This window comes from Etheostoma spectabile, chromosome 18 (genome assembly GCF_008692095.1).
Source record: "Etheostoma spectabile isolate EspeVRDwgs_2016 chromosome 18, UIUC_Espe_1.0, whole genome shotgun sequence".
NCBI lineage: Eukaryota > Metazoa > Chordata > Actinopteri > Perciformes > Percidae > Etheostoma > Etheostoma spectabile.
The window spans coordinates 21,001,262-21,016,090 of NC_045750.1; the positions used below are offsets into that span (position 1 = coordinate 21,001,262).

The 14,829-nt window shown below is 39.3% G+C and overlaps 1 long non-coding RNA gene across 1 annotated transcript in view; it reads right to left on the minus strand.

Moving 5' to 3' along the window:
- Positions 1-12,477: 12,477 nt before the first annotated feature.
- The window catches only part of LOC116706404 (uncharacterized), a 10,916-nt gene continuing 8,564 nt past the window's right edge, over positions 12,478-14,829 (minus strand). Inside the window, exon 2 of the long non-coding RNA XR_004336224.1 lies at positions 12,478-13,455. This is a non-coding gene — a long non-coding RNA (uncharacterized LOC116706404). The remainder of the gene's footprint in view (positions 13,456-14,829) is intronic.

Below are 14,829 nucleotides of genomic sequence, written 5' to 3' on the forward strand. Positions count from 1 at the left end.
GTTTCAATTGTATTTCATTTTATTGTGAAGCACTTTGGGAGTTTAATCTGTAAAAAGTGCTATACAAATAAACTGACTAATCATACTTATTACTTACTTGTAGAATTTCTTTTTTCCACTTTAAAGATAGGCTACTCATAGTAATAATTATAAGGTAAAATAAATTCCTGTATTTTTTTTTGTGATTAAGTGGCTGAAAATTGCTATTTCTTTCTATCTACCTTGCTGACACAACCACTAAACTTTATGCAAATGAGCGGATGACATCATTTAGCAACTTCTAGCGACTTCTAGGACAGCCAATAGCGACTTTCCTTACCGAGGAGTTGGCAATAATGGAGATCAATATTTTGTATCAATGATTCACCTAAATATTTTCTGTTTATGGGGTTTCCAGCAAAACAGACCGAAAGCAGAAACTGCAGAAATGGCATGTCACGTATTACAGATGAAATAAGTTTCAGACTGACTGACATGTGATGTGGTGTGTATTATTAAACTCTTGTTTTTGTTGAAGAAGGAAAATAAAATGACAATACTCAATGCTATCGAATCTAGGGCTGCTCCATTTTGGAACAAAAATATAATCACCATAACTTCATCACTTGTGGACTTTTGGAAAGATATTGCAATTATAAAACTTAAAAAAACACTGGAGAAATGAATACTTTTTTTCTATTTAAACCTTTTTTTCCATTCGAAACACAAGAGAAAATAAGAGTTTACTTAATAATAATTGTCTCTCGATTATTCTGTTTTTGTGATTATTGAGAGCTGGAATAATAATCACAATTAATTGCTCAGCCCTGACCGAATCACAATACTTCTAGAATCGCGATTCAAAACAATTTGGCATCCGCGTATCGTGAAATTATCAAATGGGGCCAGATGCATATCATCTCAGCTCTATTAAAAATGATGTGCACTCTGGGATTACTTCTTGCATGCCATTAGCCATCTCTCTTTCATGGATTCAGTTATGGCAAATTACCAGAATTTTAAAAGAACTCACTCATGTAGAATCCTGGAACTGCAGCATTTTGTACATTACCCTGTGACTGGAACCGCAACATTGGGTAAGCTAACGCACAGAGTGTTCAAAACAGAGATTACAGACAGCTACAGCAATGGCTAACAATATCCGGCCCAGGCGGGTTAACTACCCTTGTGGCCCATGGAATTCAAGTGCTATAATGAACCATTTGTAGTGGCCTTTGACTATATTGCCCCAATTAAATAATTGCGTCATCAACGAGCCCCAGAAAGTTCCGCCGTTGTGAATGCAGAGAAATAAGATCAAAAGGACACTGAATTCTTACTAAAAAGGAATTCTTATTTCCGTCTGACTATAAATGAGTGCACATCAAAAGCTATTTTCCTGTGTTGCATCAGCTGCAGATGTTAACCAGGCAACAAACAAAAACTCAGCAATATTTCCATCACGACTGGGAGAATAGGTTTTGCTCATAAAAAGCTTCGTTCTGAGTCTGTAGTACAACAAACTTTACTTTCACTAAGGAGGGTATTCATGACTTCCGCCCAAAGAGTAAAGCTGTGAACAAGGACTCCTGGGGTACGTAAATTGCATCAGTAGGTACATCCCATGTCCCTTAAGACAAGAGGAAGGGAAGCAAGTTAGGGAAACATGAGTCGCATCTCATTTCACTTAAATTGCATCCCGACTCCTCCACTTGCCTCCCTTCCTCGTGAAGCCCATGAGGAAATCATGTGGAGGAGAGAGGCAACGAGCAGTTAGACGTGTTCGCGATGGGCTGCGCCTGTGAAGTGGACGAGAGCAGGCGGCGGCAGAAGGGGGCGGGGACAAGACCCTGCGGTCCAGTCGGATGGTTTCCAACGGTTGTGACTGAGTAGCTGTCAAAATCCTCTACATGCAATCTGTTGCTGATGCTAATTTTCCACAAACTGTAGATGATCCGTAATCAGAACAGATGTAGTCCCTCTAAAGTCTAAACGTCACTATCAGCCACACAATGTGTGTTCTGTTAAAACAGAATTAGCCTTTATATCAGGCAAATAGCAAATGTAACCCTTCAAATTTGAAAACAATAAAGAGTTAGACAAAACCTCATTATGTAGAGTCAAACCAATCAGCTGATTCCCGTCATGCCCTGGGTCTTGCAATCGGTGGAATCCAACGGTCTCGCCTCTCAATACTGCGGCCGCTTCGATCTCACGAGGTTATCGTTGCCAGCATATGCATGACGTCAGAGGAAGTCAGGAGAGGGATGAGACGTCCGTTCCTCTGAAGTGTCCCATTAATTCGTCAGCTGTTTGGGCGGTGCTAGCAAACCCTTTCAAACACGCACATCTTCCGGTAAGGCTGATCTAATTTTTCCATGGCTATAGCTCATGACATGATCCTTCCTCGACGCTCGGTCCTTGAGGTAGAAATAAGACCTAAGAGGGACAGAACCACTTCAGGTTCAGCAGAGGACCGAGGAACTATTGAATAAGGTACATGGGATGTACTCAAGGAGACTTCACAGCCCTCACACACTTCTATACTTACAGTCAATAGAGGCACAGATAGGAATCACTCTGCATTCATTTTTCCATTGTGTTTCACAAGTTACAAACACGTATGAGACTGTTTTAGCACCATACACTCATTCTTTTCCTACAACCAATCACCACAGGTGACACTGACTGATACCAAAAGTAACCAATCAAAATACACTTAAATAAATACACTAAATAAAAGCGCAATTTGTGTATTTCCTCTTTATTTTACACCACTGTTCACCTTCAATATTGGGCTATTTACAACGCTTTATTTTAACATCTTATTCCACTAATTACGTCTGTTCTAATTTCAATTAGACTAAATTTAAATGATCTTCTCCTCTCAGTAAACCATTTTTATTTTTCTATTAAATTAAATTACTTTCAGGTTTATCGCCTTAATGACTTGTTTTCACACAACTTTATGTTGGAACTAACTGGTTTTAATTGGTCTTTATTATGAACTAATTTATTTGAATTACTTCTTTTTTTTTTTAACCAGGGCTACAACGCAACCCAGATGTCTGAAACAATGTGGAAACAGCATACTTGAATTTACGTCACCTGAACGGTGAAAAACGAAACGTTTCAAGTTTGAAATAAAATTTTAGATTAGACAAATGAACCACCAACTTGTCCAATTTAGAATTTTTACTTAAAATGCATGTCTTTAAATGATGAAAATGTTAATGTTTTAAGCCATAACCTCCTGTTATTTATGCAGAGGAATTCAAATTGACATTTTAAGTGTGCAGACTTCATTGTCTACTACCAAGGTTCCACATGACTCATGTCTGTAAAACTTGACCCTCAGTGAGTAAGTCGTTCAGTCTGATTGACAGTGTCATAAATACATCCCATAAGGCCTTGATGGGGGAGTAATTTGTTTGGAGTGACATCCTAAATGGTTCACGTTGCATCTCCATCGAGACAGAGTTACGTCTTGAAAAGTTGAATTGATTAATTATTCCCGTGTTCTTTCTATCTTAGTCATTTGTTGCCATCTATTATTCATCCTCTCACTTTCCACACATTTTTTATATGCTTATTAGAAAACAACACTTAAACAAGCACATTATTTACCGCTCAAAATGTTCTGATTTCATTGCTGTCTGAAAAAAGAAGCAAGAACCTGATTAGCCCTATGAGTAATCCCCCTTCTTTTACATTTCAAATCCCTGCAGAGCATCAGCGTCGTTAATAAATCTCCCCGGGGCTAAGGCCTTGCATAGTCTGAACTTGGATGTTACATGAAAATAAAAAAAGAGAAACAATTTTTCAGTTTCCTTCTGGTCACCTCCAAAAAGCCTTGAGCCTTTTGCCTTCACTATTCATCACCGTCTTCATTCATTATGGGCCTTTCCAGACGGTGAGTCTGGCTCTGGGTCACAGCTGCTCTGTTCCACCAGGAGTTGTGACTCCTCTGACCCACTGGCCCAACATATGGACGCCCTACCAGGCTCCATGTGGACCAGGGGACAAAGTTAAACTTTAATCTGGCCAGATACTGGGCCAACTTGCTCTAAGTTTCCCCGACAGGTGGTGTTTTAATTATTGAATCCGCCCGGTTCGTATTAAGTGTAACAGTGAATTACTTTTTCATCAAGAAAAACATTTTGCAGCCAGAACGATACATGCATTACAAACGTGAAATGATGTTTCTGCCGTTCTGCGACATTTTGTATATTTTTTGCAAATTCAAGTAGCTGTCGGGGAAGCACAATTACTTTCAACCAGACATAGAGGAAGTGTTGCTTCAATCCGTACAGATTACTTTTCTGTACTGATGGCTTTGAGATATAACCTTTACCATGGTAACAGCCTCTCTAAGGGCTCAACACTGCAATAATATGCTAGATGAAGAAATCACCAATTAACGTACAAATATGCACAAGTCTCAGTCTGTGTAGCTTCCTTTATAAACAACTCAAGTTGAATTTCATACCACAGTAAAATGTGTCTTAGAAAGCGAGGACATTTACATTTTTAGCTCGGAAAACAAGTTGCTTGGACAACTTGATATTTTATGCAACTAATGAGCGAAGTCTGCTCAGTCAGGGGTCACTCAGTTAATGATGCTGATAATTAATTTTGGCTTCTTTTTTTTTTCTTTTTTAAACAAATAAGAAAAATGATCATAAAACATGTGATCTCTATGGATGTCTCTCATAGCACCGAGCAAGTCATGTACCCGGTTAATTTCTCATGAGGAAATACACAACGTATATTTGCATTTGTATATGGATGCACAGTCAGAGCCGTAGCTTTGGAGTTAACCATTGTCTTTCTTGGGAACTTGATGGTTTTTGTTGTATAATGTTCAAGTTAACATGCTACACTGCAGTGGAACGCCAGTAGCAATTCTGAATCAAGCACTGTACATGTATTTTGCTATCATTTATTATTTATAACAACAATGTCTATGCAATAACAGTGTGAAAACAATGTCACAATGTGGAAGGAGTTGCTTGGAGTGATGAACCTACAGAGAGTTTTACTTTACAGAGATTTATAGCCACTTTATTGCAGATTTTAGTGCAATTTTGAAGCACTTCTACTGTACATTACATAAGTCTTTCCATTTTGTTTTCCATTTCACTTCCGTAAATGCAGATTAAAATGCGATGCGTTGTTATATAGTCACCCAAAAGTATATAAAGTAGTAAAAAATTAGGTTAATCTTAACAACTAGAACAATAATATAGTTACTATGCACATTAATGCATCAATATGAACAACCTAACATAACCTACAAAGGAGCCATTGAGCTGCATAGCCAGTACAGTTAAGTACATTCAGCTGAATACCTCTTAAGTAAAATATCTGAATACTTCCACCACTGCTACGTTTGTTACCCACTCACGTAGTGCCTGAATTTGACCAACAAAAAGGTGCCAAAACCCTAATTCAACAGTTCCATGATCATTGCATGCGTCTTGGATATGTTTAGTCATACGTATATCATGCAGGGGTGACCTCGAATAGTCGACTAAACAATTCGATCGAAGGAGCCTGCATCGACTGCCAATCTCACAGTTGAATCGTCACAAAGTCTGACAATGTGACTATGAAACAAAGGAGCATGCCATACGGAATTAGAAAGAGGATTGCTTGATTTCTTTACCAATCAATCATGATGATCACCTATTAATGGTATGTAGACAAAGGGGTACTCATGTGGACATGTCTGTTACTCATAGTGCATTTCATTTGTACTCTGAACTCAAAACACGTCCCCTGACCTCGGAAATCTCGAGCAAGCACCAGGTACCCTGAGTAAGTGCCCCGAACATGGCTAACAATTGCAAACCTGGCTAGAGCTACTGAAAACAATGAAAATCCGACTTTAAATGGAACACAATCAACCCGGGTGTGACCTCATTCTCAGCTTTGGCATCCTAGTTCCGAGGTAAATGGAAGGCACTATCGTGCACTGCAGGGTTTGGGGTGTGATGGCGGCTTTCTTCACACGCTCCCTTCTTAAAACACTCATCCTGAGCATATGCTGGCAGAATGTCACCTTCACTGAGACCGAGACACTCGCCCACGCGTAAAAACCGCACCTCTGATTCATAGTTTCATAATTTAACAATCACACAAGCCAGCGACTTACCAATGGTTGCGTCTAAAAGGTCACGAGTTAGCAGTTACGGAGGTCTCTTCCGCCTCTGCAGGTGATTTTCTATTGAGCCTGGAACTTCCAGCCTCTTTCGGGGTCGTTGGGCTTTAAATCCAAACTGTTACATCCAAGATGGATCCCCTTTATGTCCATAATTCATCGCGTTTGGACTCATTTCTGCCGCTAGCTCGCGGCTCCATGTCTGCTCTGTGTTTATTTACGGAAGAAAAGGAAGTAGCCTGCCCATATATGGGAGACAACGTCACCCTCTTGTATGGAAGGCCAGAGGGGACAAAAAGGCCAATAGGCTGTACGGAAGGCCAAGAGGCGCCCATTTTTGACATGCATTTGCTTGTGTAGTATTGCTGTGGGTGTAATATCAATAAATATGACATTATTATGTTATTATTGGCATAAGTAAATGTCATGAGAGCAAAAGCGTCTTGACTTTCTTTGAAAAAATGCATGTATTTTGTCAACTGTTTAAGTTATAATGATTATTTCTTCACAGTGTGACTCCCAAGACATATGAGAAGTGTTTTAGAAAGGAAAATGGCTTAGATTTTACTTATATGTCTGTGATATCAATACATATCTGGAAGATTCATGTTCCGTTTTATTTATTTATTTATCTTTAAGGCCCTACAACCATTTTTAACATGCAAGTGACCTCACTGCAACCCACATATTCCAATAACCCAGTTTGTCCTATAAAGAATGATGTTCATATCTTGACTGTAACCAACAGGGTTGATGTTTTACAAGCTTTTTTATCTATCTAGACGGACAATAAACTGTAAAAATGGCCTTAGGTCTCAGAAGGTTAAAACACCGGCACGGTGTAGTTTGTTAATCAATAGGGATGTAATGTAATTCACAGTGTTAGATTCACAGTATGATTTTTCTCACGGAATGAGCTACAGACAAATGACTTTACATAAATTGTGCAAAACGACATGTGTCCTGTCATCAAAAGTGCATCTTAAACTGTATTTTATCCTAAATACATTATTTTTAAAAATGAACAAAATCCCACATCAAACAAATCCCAAAAAATCAGTCAAACAAGTGAAATCAAAAATAGATTACGCCCTAGGCCATATACAAGACGTTGACATAATACAAATTACACAATCTAAAGCAATCCATGGTTAAAGCTACGTGAGAATTACAAAATCCTAACCTTACATTTCAGGTTAACTTCAGATTCAAATGGCAGCTCATGCAGCAAAATCACACTAAACTACTTTTCAAGGCTGAGTCAATGCCTCTAGGAAATAATGTCAAGACAAACTGACCATTACAGCTTCATAGTGGTGGTATCTGTTGCAGGAGCCTGTTAGTATGGTGCATCATTCTGTGTAAAGCAAGGGTTGTTTTCATTGTGTCAACACCTATAAATGCCTTCCAGGACTGAGAGGATTTCAGGCAGTTCGACTTTAGGTTTTCAGAGGGAAAACTCATTGTGTCACCAATTAGGACTGTGTACAGCCGGCCAGTCACTTCTTATGAATTGCAAAAGAGAAGAGTGTATTTTGTGTACATTTTTTTCTAAAGGAATTGCTGTGGTTGTCTCGTTTTGAAAGTCCCCTGCTGATACTAAAGACTTGTCAGGCAGTATTCAAAGCATACATTTTGGTGGAGAACACTTCTTGGCTATCTCAGTGGCACAAAGCACATTTTCTTTGCTGCTGAAACAGAAAAACATGGGCACAAATTCTGTTTGCATTTTTAGCCCCAGTAACAGTCCCCTAACTGAGGATTGCTTAAAATATCCCATGTTCAATGTTTAAATGCTCTGTCAGAGGAGTACTATAGAGTCGGTGCTGTGTTATGTGACTCTTTCAAGTCAAAAAAGTCAAATTTAAAGAGCACTTATTATGCTTTTTTCACCTTCTCTGATCTATCAATGTTGTTATTATGGTGTATGGCCATGTTAAACAATACAAAAGTTTCAAATTAATGAGGTAAATGCAGTTAGACGTGAGCCCTCCTGGCAGCTTGGGTTAGCTCTGCCCAGCTCTGAATGCTCGGATCTCATTGGTGAATTTTCTGGATTTGTCGACGTCAGTGAAACGGACTCCCCTACATAGTCACGCTGCGCCACGCTCACACCCGCAAGATGACCAATCAAAACGGAGTGGGCTCGGCGGGGGAAGAGGACGACGACGACCCAAACCGAGCTTGCGGAGGACCTGCAGAAAGTGAACAGGTGACGGAACGACTTTCCCGACAATCTACTTAGTTTAATTGTGCTGTGAAACATGTCAGGCTATAGGAGTCCTGAATCAAAAAACTAACACCTAAAAAGTTGTATAATAGGTGCTCTTTAAAAAGACTCGCATCAAACAGAGGAAACGGCCACGCTCAGGAAAAAAACACAAAACTGAACTTGAAGGGCTATTTTCTCCTTCACCATCACCATCACACAGGGATAGATGCAAACCGTGCTGGCTGTTTGAACTCATTTTCCATATATTTATGAGGTACCGATCCAGCGCTCCGTCCCAGAACCAGTATCTCATGAGAAAAAGGTTCTCCTAACGAGCCTGTATAAATTTCCCATCTCTTCATATTGTTTTTACAATACTCTTCAACATGTTGTTTTGCCACCCACGCTAAATTTATTTTGTCTATTTATTGTAAAGTTTGTGGATTTGCACTCTGTATCCCCATGCCATCTTTAACCTGACATCTGCCACTCTAGCCCTTTATCTGACTTTGTCAAGTGTGATCCTGTGTGGGATACCGTATATATATTGTGTATATATATGTATATTGTGTATATATATGTGTATGTGTGTTTTTTGTGTCTTTGTTGATGTCCTATCATGAGCACACAGAAGCAAATGCTTAGCAACTTGCGAGTTGTATGGCAATAAAGTGTTGAACATAGAATCTTCATAGACGTTTAAAGTACAACAAGAAGATCCTTAATTGATTTAGTCTATTTACGGGTTGTTGTTTTTTTTTTTGCTTAATGTCCGTGGCATTCACTGTCGGTAGTAAATGGGCAGAAATCCAGCAACCCCTCGTGACACGCATTAGCCTGAAGGACGGTGAAAGAGGCGAAGGCATTCAGCCTTTAATTAAAGGCTACTTGAGGGCAATGGACGACGGTAATAACACACACGGACAGAATGCAGCTTCGAAGCAGGCAGTTCGATGCTGAAAAAAAAAACAGATGTCAATGTTTGTAGCCCCTGAAATAACATGTAGCTTTAAAATGCATCCTTTAATTTGTCCTCCATATCGAGGCTGATTAGGAGATTCTTGAACAAGGATCACAGAGTGGAGCCGTTGGAGAGCATGCGCTAAGCAGAAAATTAATCTTTCTTTGGGCACGGAGGGATTTAAAAAATAAAAACCCTGTTTAGCGAACAATTCAAAGTAAAAAACAAATGGTTGATTCAATTCAGCCGCATCAAAGATGACAAACTAAAGGACTCACAATATTCACAAATATTAGGACACAAGTCGTGCTGTAAAACACTGCTACCATGATGGGTTTTTTGTGGCTGATTCGGGTGCAGCTAGTTTTAAATGTGTATCACTGCTGGTTGTTTAATCTATGCCAATCTCTAGAAAAGTCAATCTAAAGGAGAATAAGTATAAAACAATACAGAATGCCTGGGAGCCTTACTGCAATATATTCCATTATGTTTTTATATTTGGATTGTAATGTTTTTTATATAAAGATATTTCAGGCATATTGATTCAAAAAAAGATGGAAATAGGTGCATGAAAATTCACCAAAAAATGTAGAAAATCAAGGGCTTAATGCTAAAAACCCCGGCAACATTATGAGTCACGGTGATATAGAAAGTGTCCCTGATTCTCTTAAATCAACATAATTTTCTTGTTTAAAAAGATGTTTACATATTAGCCAACCAATATTTTCAAACATGTTCACACTTGCCTGTTTATTTCATCATCATTAGCCTAAAGGTAAAAAAAAAAAAATAATAAAGTAAGTGAATTGTAAAGTATTTCTCTTTGTTGGAATAACTAATCAAACCTACACATTAATACTGGGGAAAAAAAAACCTTTTGGTGTAAAAACTCATGAAGTCATTTTAACCATTCATCGTAACTAAGGGCTCCCCCTCCCAACAAAAGCAAATTTAACCACTGGTTATAAGTACAATATTTCACACTGGGTTGATGTGGAGAAGTGTAAAACATAGCACGAAAAGAAAATACTACAAATCCCTTGGATTTGTACTTTAGTACAATACTAGGGTAGATGTATTTAATCCGACACTGGTTGTTACTTATGACCCATTTGCATTAAAGAATAAAAGAGGTACTATTGAATTGGCTGACACACCTGACCTCACACTGATGAAATCTCTTTAATTATGTCAACTGTGAAGATTCAAAATTGCACGTCACAAAAAAAAACAACACCGACCTAATAATAGAAACACTGGGTGAAAAAAAAAGATTGGGCATTGATTCACTCTTTGATTTCCCCCCCCCCCCTCCCCTCTTTTCCGGGGGGTGAATCAACAAATCAGTGACTAACCGGGGGTAAACAATTCATAAAACAAAATGATATGAAAAGCAATAAAAAAGCACCTCACCATTTCAATGTATTAAGTGCAGGTTAGCATAATTTCCCACTCATCCTCACCTGCATGAATAGTAACTTTGAAACACGTTTCTCCATGTATGCTTTTCCAAATACACCAAATACATTCTAAAATATAACCATGTTGGACTACATTTACAGAATAGGTTAAAATATGTCATGACCATCTCAGACCAAAACAATCGAGACGACGGGAGCCGGCCCAAACTCTAGCAAGACTCTCCTGATTTCCTTTCGATGTTGGAAATTTGTCTCTTAAATCGCTTTAAACGCCGTTGGGTGTAAGGTCGGCATAACTATTTCGATAACAAGCTAGTTACTAAGAACTTAGGCCAACCTCACACCAAACGACTTTTCAAGCGATTCCATAAGTGTTGGCAGTAAAATCCCATAGTGACATTATGTCAGGTTGTCTTCAAATGTGAGATGGTGTGAGACTTTATTCTGTTCAGTCTTCTAGTGCATGGTAGACATTAGTCTGGCTCAACAGATGTACATCGCTGGGATAAAGCCTGACATCTGGCGCCATGTCCCTCCCCTCTCGCTATCTCTGCTATCAAGGCTAAGCACCGCCCCGAGCGGTAGTGACTGGTTTAAAGCTATAGGGCGTAGTTTGTCGCCCCATGAGGAAGAATTAAAAAATCACATGATTGACTCTTCACTGGAGTTTCTGCGCAGGTAAATCGGCGGACAACACAGTCTTCTGAACATAGTCATACTGAGAAATACAGAGAGTGAGAGAGTTGTGTGGAGCTGATAGTCTTAATTAGCTTTGTAGCAACTCATTTGGCGATGGGCTTAATGATTCGGACGTTCGTTAATTTAAAAAAATGTAGGCACTAAAGCTTTAAAGAAATACCAACAAGTCAAGGTGTTTTTCCCCCTATCCCAAAAAAAGATGGTGGTGTAGCCAGAACCGTACTGCATCGCTGTCACAGCACTGCAGAGGTACAGAACGTCCGGCAATGCGAGACTAGTAAGAACTCTACCAACTTAGTGATGGACTTACAACTACTGATGAAAGCACACGTGTGAGATCACACACTCCAGATCTTTACTCAACACATAAGGAGAAGGGAACAGCAACGTCAATTATTTAGTGCCAAAGTCTCAGTTCTCCTCAGCCACTTGGCCTGCCTAAAAATCCTACAATTTTACAACAATAAAATCACATTTTGACATGTGGGGATTTTGAGAAAAACACAAATTTTCTGCTCGGAATTTCAAAGTGACACACCCTTTTGTGTTTCAGAATGCTGAATGCGTGTGGTCAATTGTCATAGCAAATTAGGGTTGGGCTGGAGGTTGCAAAGGCAACATTGGGATGCGGTCATGGGAGGGGGGGAAAAAAAGTTAGACTTTGGTAGAACACAGAGATTTTGGAGGAAGAGCCCATTCTGGGACTTAGTTGTGCCATACAAGTAGAATGAGAGAGTATCCTGGATTTTTCCCAGCTGAACGCTAAGCCGTGGTGGCTACGCTAAGACGTCTCAAGCTTCCTGTAGAAATAAGAGGGTTACTTGGCATCGTGTGGTACAGCACAAATCTTTGATCCCGAATTATAGTGTCTGACCTAAAATAGATTTAGCTCGACCCGTGTTTCGTGTGCAACCCTCTCCTCAGAAAGCATGACAGCTTGCCAGCACACAGAACCGCCATGTAAAAGACAAAGAATGCGGGATCACTCATTAAACACAAATACAAACGTCTAACATCAAATTAAATAAAAAGGAGTGATCGCTCAAATCCAATGGCTCTTTTATTTTCAAAAAGCTTCACTTAAGTATTTACAGTTTGTGCAAAAACATTTAAAGGTCTTCAAGGACTTTACATTGTAAGTTCAACCTCAAGGCACATACATGGAACAACATCAATATTTCATCATGAGAACAGAAAATTTAACTTTGGTTCCTAAGAAAACTCAGTGTGGATGGCGCTAACGTAACACGATGAGGAGCCAGGACGGCTGTTTTACATGCACTGTAAATTTGCAGCCTTCTTTCTCTAAACCTTCCTGTACGGTTGCTTGTATTGTACCTCAACCACCACTGGGGTAATTGCATGAGAAAAAAAAAAAAAAAATCCCAAACCTTGTATGAGAAAAAAAATAAAACAAGGCTATGAAGCTAAATACAGTACATGCAAAAATCCTTGAATGAATGTTACTGGCTAATAGTTATTTGCAGTGAAGTTGTCGCCTGCAGGAAGAAAACGTTATTCAACCACTTGTGTGTGTGTTCTGTCTGAATTGACCCGTCGGAGAGATTAAACACAATTATTTTGAACATGATTCAAACGGGCTGTAGGGGAAATGACATGCCGGCACCCAGAAACAGTAATAATCCGACGCTAGCCGTCTGTAATGCGTTGTTGTGTAATTCCACTGGTCACGGCGCGGCGGCCGCGTTTCTTTCATCAAGCGAGTCGAAAATGAAGAGTAATGTATGCTGCAAAACAACCACCAAAGCTCCCCCCCCCCCCCCCCTCTGTCTGGGTGAATCATTAGCCATGCACTGCTTAAAGTCTGGCACTATGGATGAACAGTCTCTGGTTAGCTACCGTGCGTCATGCTTAGTGTTGTTTCTTCCTGTTAATACTGTTATTGTTGTCGCCGCCGCCGCGGCAGCAGTATGTTGGAGGAAATGTGCTTTCTTTTCAGCACTGTTGCTGCCGTCTTTTAATGTCTCATCTTTTCTCCCTCCCACTTAACTCTCTCCCTCTCTCTGTCTCTCTCTTTCGAGGCAATCATTCAGTTCTGCATAAAAGGTAAGGCAAATATCTGTCTCCGTTACACATTCACAGACAGGCGAGATGCTATATGTTGCAACAGTTTGACCCACCCTCCCCCCCCCTCTAGTTTGATCAGCATGTGACTTAAAGTAGGGCATAAGAAAGAATAATAAACAATATTTGACGTAAAATGTTCAAGTGTTGCTGCGTGGGGGTTATGATCAGCTGTGGATATTAGTAAAAAAAATATACATATAAATAAACGTTCAAATAAAAAGTGGGGATGCTTTGATAACCACAGAAGATCTTATTGTTAAGAAACCCAACATAAAAAATGATCCATCTAAACATGTCATGTGTTGAAATAGCGAGTCTTCAAATCTTATTTTGCTTAAAACAAGACGCCACCCCCCCCCCCCCCCCCCCCCCCCCCCATTATCATTACAATCATTGATTTTGTTGCAATGCAAAGCAACTTTTTAACATCATAACTTACTTTTCACTTCAAGGAATAGTTTGACACACAGAAGATTGATAACGTCCATGTACTGTATGTACAGTAAATATGAAGCTGCAACCAGCAGCCAGTTAGCTTAGCTTAGCATAAAGGAACAGGGGGAAAACAGCTAACCTGGCCCTGTCCAAAGTTCACAAAATCAACCTACCACCTTGTAAAGCTCACTCATTAACACACTACATTGTGTTTGTTCCCGTACAAAAAGCGTAAAAGTGACATTTCTGTGGTTTTACATCTTTTTCCTGTCCTAATGCTAAGCTAACCTAGCCAGCTTTGTAGCAGTAGCTTCATCACAAACAAACATCAGGGTGGTATCAATCTTCTCATAGAACTTACGGCAAGAATGTGAATCTGAGTATTTTCCCAAAAAACTGAACTATTGCTTTAAATGTTTTCTGAATCAAAGATATTTTGTATTTTCAACATATTAGCTTCTAATATAGGACATTCAACAAATATGTCACAAATATGTCAATTGTCTTACGGAAAACGAGATTTTAAAACGTGACACCAAATTGAGACAGATTAGCTACGTTTACATCCACACGTTTTTATCCGAATTAAGTGATATTGAATTAAAAATGCCTCATGGAAACAGTCATATTCAATGGAATGTCATGAATATCGACTCAAAGGAAAAAGTTTGGTCTCATCGGATTTTACCTTGATCGATTTACCGCTTATGTGATAAACGTTGATGGAAACTTTATTTTCCAAATAAATAATAAATTGCAATTAAGGTTTAGGTCAGTTTATGGTTGCAACCTGCCACAAAAAGAAGTAGTTTTAGTTCATTTCTGCCCAGTATTTCCGTCTACACACATGGCGGGTGTCAACAAAGACAGA